We start from the raw sequence: 5,596 nt of genomic DNA, 5'->3' as shown, positions 1-5,596 counted from the left end.
GGGAAATGGAAGTGGTTTTGGCCGGTAAATCCCAGTAAATCTCGGTAACTTCGTTTCCGCCATTCAACCCTAGCCCCTACCCCCTTTGAATTAGTACTGACTGAGTGACTGTTCCAGATTTGGCCTGTTATGGCTCTCTACAGACATGCAGTATGCTGCTGTCTCTCTGTCTGCTGTCTCTCTCTCTCTCTCTGCTGTCTCTCTCTCTGCTGTCTCTCTCTCTGCTGTCTCTCTCTCTGCTGTCTCTCTCTCTGCTGTCTCTCTCTGCTGTCTCTCTCTCTCTCTGCTGTCTCTCTCTGCTGTCTCTCTCTGCTGTCTCTCTCTGCTGTCTCTCTCTGCTGTCTCTCTCTCTCTCTGCTGTCTCTCTCTCTCTCTGCTGTCTCTCTCTCTCTGCTGTCTCTCTCTCTCTGCTGTCTCTCTCTCTCTCTGCTGTCTCTCTCTCTCTCTGCTGTCTCTCTCTCTCTCTGCTGTCTCTCTCTCTCTCTGCTGTCTCTCTCTCTCTGCTGTCTCTCTCTCTCTGCTGTCTCTCTCTCTCTGCTGTCTCTCTCTGCTGTCTCTCTCTGCTGTCTCTCTCTCTCTCTCTCTGTTGTATCTCTGCTGTCTCTCTCTGCTCTCTCTCTCTGCTGTCTCCGCTGTCTCTCTCTCTGCTGTCTCTCTCTGCTGTCTCTCTCTGCTGTCTCTCTCTCTCTCTGCTCTCTCTCTCTCTCTGCTCTCTCTCTGTTCTCTCTCTGCTCTCTCTCTGTTCTCTCTCTCTCTGCTGTCTCTCTCTGCTCTCCTTACTGTCTCGCTCTGCTCTCTTTGCTGTCTCTCTCTGCTGTCTCTCTCTGCTGTCTCTCTCTGCTGTCTCTCTCTCTCTCTCTCTCTGCTGTCTCTCTCTCTCTCTCTCTCTGCTGTCTCTCTCTCTCTCTCTCTCTGCTGTCTCTCTGCTGTCTCTCCTTACTGTCTCTCTCTGCTCTCCTTACTGTCTCTCTCTGCTCTCCTTACTGTCTCTCCTTACTGTCTCTCTCTGCTCTCCTTGCTGTCTCGCTCTGCTCTCCTTGCTGTCTCTCTCTGCTGTCTCTCTCTGCTGTCTCTCTCTGCTGTCTCTCTCTGCTGTCTCTCTCTGCTGTCTCTCTCTGCTGTCTCTCTGCTGTCTCTCTGCTGTCTCTCTCTCTCTCTCTCTCTGCTGTCTCTCTGCTGTCTCTCCTTACTGTCTCTCTCTGCTCTCCTTACTGTCTCTCCTTACTGTCTCTCTCTCTGCTCTCCTTACTGTCTCTCTCTGCTGTCTCTCTCTGCTGTCTCTCTCTGCTGTCTCTCTCTGCTGTCTCTCTCTGCTGTCTCTCTCTGCTGTCTCTCTCTGCTGTCGCTCTCTGCTGTCTCTCTCTGCTGTCTCTCTCTGCTGTCTCTCTCTGCTGTCTCTCTCTCTCTCTGCTGTCTCTCTCTCTCTCTGCTGTCTCTCTCTCTCTCTGCTGTCTCTCTCTGCTCTCTGCTGTCTCTCTCTGCTCTCTGCTGTCTCTCTCTGCTCTCCTTACTGTCTCTCTCTGCTCTCCTTACTGTCTCTCTCTGCTCTCCTTACTGTCTCTCTCTGCTCTCCTTACTGTCTCTCTCTGCTCTCCTTACTGTCTCTCTCTGCTCTCTCTGCTGTCTCTCTCTGCTCTCTCTGCTGTCTCTCTCTGCTCTCCTTACTGTCTCTCTCTGCTCTCCTTACTGTCTCTCTCTGCTCTCCTTACTGTCTCTCTCTGCTCTCCTTACTGTCTCTCTCTGCTCTCCTTGCTGTCTCTCTCTGCTCTCCTTGCTGTCTCTCTCTGCTCTCCTTACTGTCTCTCTCTGCTCTCCTTACTGTCTCTCTCTGCTCTCCTTACTGTCTCTCTCTGCTCTCCTTACTGTCTCTCCTTACTGTCTCTCTCTCTGCTCTCCTTACTGTCTCTCTCTGCTGTCTCTCTCTGCTGTCTCTCTCTGATGTCTCTCTCTGCTGTCTCTCTCTGCTGTCTCTCTCTGCTGTCGCTCTCTGCTGTCGCTCTCTGCTGTCTCTCTCTGCTGTCTCTCTCTGCTGTCTCTCTCTGCTGTCTCTCTCTGCTGTCTCTCTCTGCTGTCTCTCTCTCTCTCTGCTGTCTCTCTCTGCTCTCTGCTGTCTCTCTCTGCTCTCTGCTGTCTCTCTCTGCTCTCCTTACTGTCTCTCTCTGCTCTCCTTACTGTCTCTCTCTGCTCTCCTTACTGTCTCTCTCTGCTCTCCTTACTGTCTCTCTCTGCTCTCCTTACTGTCTCTCTCTGCTCTCTCTGCTGTCTCTCTCTGCTCTCTCTGCTGTCTCTCTCTGCTCTCCTTACTGTCTCTCTCTGCTCTCCTTACTGTCTCTCTCTGCTCTCCTTACTGTCTCTCTCTGCTCTCCTTACTGTCTCTCTCTGCTCTCCTTGCTGTCTCTCTCTGCTCTCCTTACTGTCTCTCTCTGCTCTCCTTACTGTCTCTCTCTGCTCTCCTTACTGTCTCTCTCTGCTCTCCTTACTGTCTCTCCTTACTGTCTCTCTCTCTGCTCTCCTTACTGTCTCTCTCTGCTGTCTCTCTCTGCTGTCTCTCTCTGCTGTCTCTCTCTGCTGTCTCTCTCTGCTGTCTCTCTCTGCTGTCTCTCTCTGCTGTCGCTCTCTGCTGTCGCTCTCTCTCTCTGCTGTCTCTCTCTCTCTCTGCTGTCTCTCTCTCTCTCTGCTGTCTCTCTCTCTCTCTGCTGTCTCTCTCTCTCTCTGCTGTCTCTCTCTGCTCTCCTTACTGTCTCTCTCTGCTCTCCTTACTGTCTCTCTCTGCTCTCCTTACTGTCTCTCTCTGCTGTCTCTCTCTCTCTCTGCTGTCTCTCTCTGCTCTCCTTACTGTCTCTCTCTGCTCTCCTTGCTGTCTCTCTCTGCTCTCCTTACTGTCTCTCTCTGCTCTCTCTGCTCTCTCTGCTGTCTCTCTCTGCTCTCTTTGCTGTCTCTCTCTGCTCTCTTTGCTGTCTCTCTCTGCTCTCCTTACTGTCTCTCTCTGCTCTCTCTGCTGTCTCTCTCTGCTCTCTTTGCTGTTTCTCTCTGCTCTCCTTACTGTCTCTCTCTGCTCTCTTTGCTGTCTCTCTCTGCTCTCTTTGCTGTCTCTCTCTCTCTGCTCTCTCTGCTGTTTCTCTCTGCTCTCCTTACTGTCTCTCTCTGCTCTCCTTACTGTCTCTCTCTGCTCTCCTTACTGTCTCTCTCTGCTTTCCTTACTGTCTCTCTCTGCTCTCTCTGCTGTCTCTCTCTGCTCTCTCTGCTGTCTCTCTCTGCTCTCTCTGCTGTCTCTCTCTGCTCTCTCTGCTGTCTCTCTCTGCTCTCTTTGCTGTTTCTCTCTGCTCTCTGCTGTCTCTCTCTGCTCTCCTTACTGTCTCTCTCTGCTCTCCTTACTGTCTCTCTCTGCTCTCCTTACTGTCTCTCTCTGCTCTCCTTACTGTCTCTCTCTGCTCTCCTTACTGTCTCTCTCTGCTCTCCTTACTGTCTCTCTCTGCTCTCTCTGCTCTCTCTCTGCTGTCTCTCTCTGCTCTCCTTACTGTCTCTCTCTGCTCTCCTTACTGTCTCTCTCTGCTCTCCTTACTGTCTCTCTCTGCTCTCCTTACTGTCTCTCTCTGCTCTCCTTACTGTCTCTCTCTGCTCTCCTTACTGTCTCTCTCTGCTCTCCTTACTGTCTCTCTCTGCTCTCCTTACTGTCTCTCTCTGCTCTCTCTGCTGTCTCTCTCTGCTGTCTCTCTCTGCTCTCTCTGCTGTCTCTCTCTGCTCTCTCTCTCTCTCTCTCTGCTGTCTCTCTCTGCTCTCCTTACTGTCTCTCTCTGCTCTCCTTACTGTCTCTCTCTGCTCTCCTTACTGTCTCTCTCTGCTCTCCTTACTGTCTCTCTCTGCTCTCCTTACTGTCTCTCTCTCCTTACTGTCTCTCTCTGCTCTCCTTACTGTCTCTCTCTGCTCTCCTTACTGTCTCTCTCTGCTCTCCTTACTGTCTCTCTCTGCTCTCTCTGCTGTCTCTCTCTGCTCTCCTTACTGTCTCTCTCTGCTCTCCTTACTGTCTCTCTCTGCTCTCTCTGCTGTCTCTCTCTGCTCTCCTTACTGTCTCTCTCTGCTCTCTCTGCTCTCTCTCTCTCTCTCTGCTGTCTCTCTCTGCTCTCCTTACTGTCTCTCTCTGCTCTCCTTACTGTCTCTCTCTGCTCTCCTTACTGTCTCTCTCTGCTCTCTCTGTTGTCTCTCTCTGCTCTCTCTGCTGTCTCTCTCTGCTCTCCTTACTGTCTCTCTCTGCTCTCCTTACTGTCTCTCTCTGCTCTCCTTACTGTCTCTCTCTGCTCTCTTTGCTGTCTCTCTCTGCTGTCTCTCTCTGCTGTCTCTCTCTGCTGTCTCTCTCTCTCTCTCTCTCTCTGCTGTCTCTCTCTCTCTCTGCTGTCTCTCTCTCTCTCTCTCTCTGCTGTCTCTCCTTACTGTCTCTCTCTGCTGTCTCTCCTTACTGTCTCTCTCTGCTGTCTCTCCTTACTGTCTCTCTCTGCTCTCCTTGCTGTCTCGCTCTGCTCTCCTTGCTGTCTCTCTCTGCTGTCTCTCTCTGCTGTCTCTCTCTGCTGTCTCTCTCTGCTGTCTCTCTCTGCTGTCTCTCTCTGCTGTCTCTCTGCTGTCTCTCTGCTGTCTCTCTGCTGTCTCTCTCTCTCTCTGCTGTCTCTCCTTACTGTCTCTCTCTGCTCTCCTTACTGTCTCTCCTTACTGTCTCTCTCTCTGCTCTCCTTACTGTCTCTCTCTGCTGTCTCTCTCTGCTGTCTCTCTCTGCTGTCTCTCTCTGCTGTCTCTCTCTGCTGTCTCTCTCTGCTGTCGCTCTCTGCTGTCTCTCTCTGCTGTCTCTCTCTGCTGTCTCTCTCTCTCTCTGCTGTCTCTCAACTTCCTCTCTCTGCTGTCTCTCTCTGCTCTCCTTACTGTCTCTCTCTGCTCTCCTTACTGTCTCTCTCTGCTCTCCTTACTGTACTCCCTCTGCTATCCTTACTGTCTCTCTCCTGCTCTCCTTACTGTCTCTCTCTGCTCTCTCTGCTGTCTCTCTCTGCTCTCCTTACGGTCTCTCTCTGCTTCTCCTTACTGTCTCTCTCTGCCTCTCTTACTGTCTCTCTCTGCTCATCCTTGCTGTCTCTCTCTGCTCTCCTTGTGTCTCTCTCCGGCTCTCCTTATACTGTCTCTATCTGTGCTCTCCTTACTGTCTCTCTCTGCTCTCCTTACGGTCTCTCTCTGCTGTCTCGTCTCTGCTGGCTCTCTCTGCTGTCTCTCTCTGACTGTCGCTCTCTGCTGTCGCTTCTCTCTCTCTGCTTGTCTCCTCTCTCTCGTCTGCTGTCCTCTCTCTCCTCTGCTGTCTCTCTCTCTCTTCTGCTGTCTCTCTCTCTGCTCTGCTGTCTCTCTCTCATCTCTGCTGTCTCTCTCTCTCGGTCTGCTGTCTCTCTCTCTCTCTGCTGTTTCTCTCTGCTCTCCTTACTGTCTCTCTCTGCTCTCCTTACTGTCTCTCCTCTGCTCTCCTATACTGTCTCTCTCTGCTCTCCTTACTGTCTCGTCTTTGCTGTATCCTCTCTCTCTTCTGGCTGTCTCTCTCTGCTCTCCGTACTGTCTCTCTCCTGTCCTC

The sequence above is a fragment of the Salvelinus namaycush genome, unplaced genomic scaffold, assembly GCF_016432855.1.
Source record: "Salvelinus namaycush isolate Seneca unplaced genomic scaffold, SaNama_1.0 Scaffold180, whole genome shotgun sequence".
NCBI classification, from domain to species: domain Eukaryota; kingdom Metazoa; phylum Chordata; class Actinopteri; order Salmoniformes; family Salmonidae; genus Salvelinus; species Salvelinus namaycush.
This window is presented reverse-complemented; position numbering follows the sequence as displayed.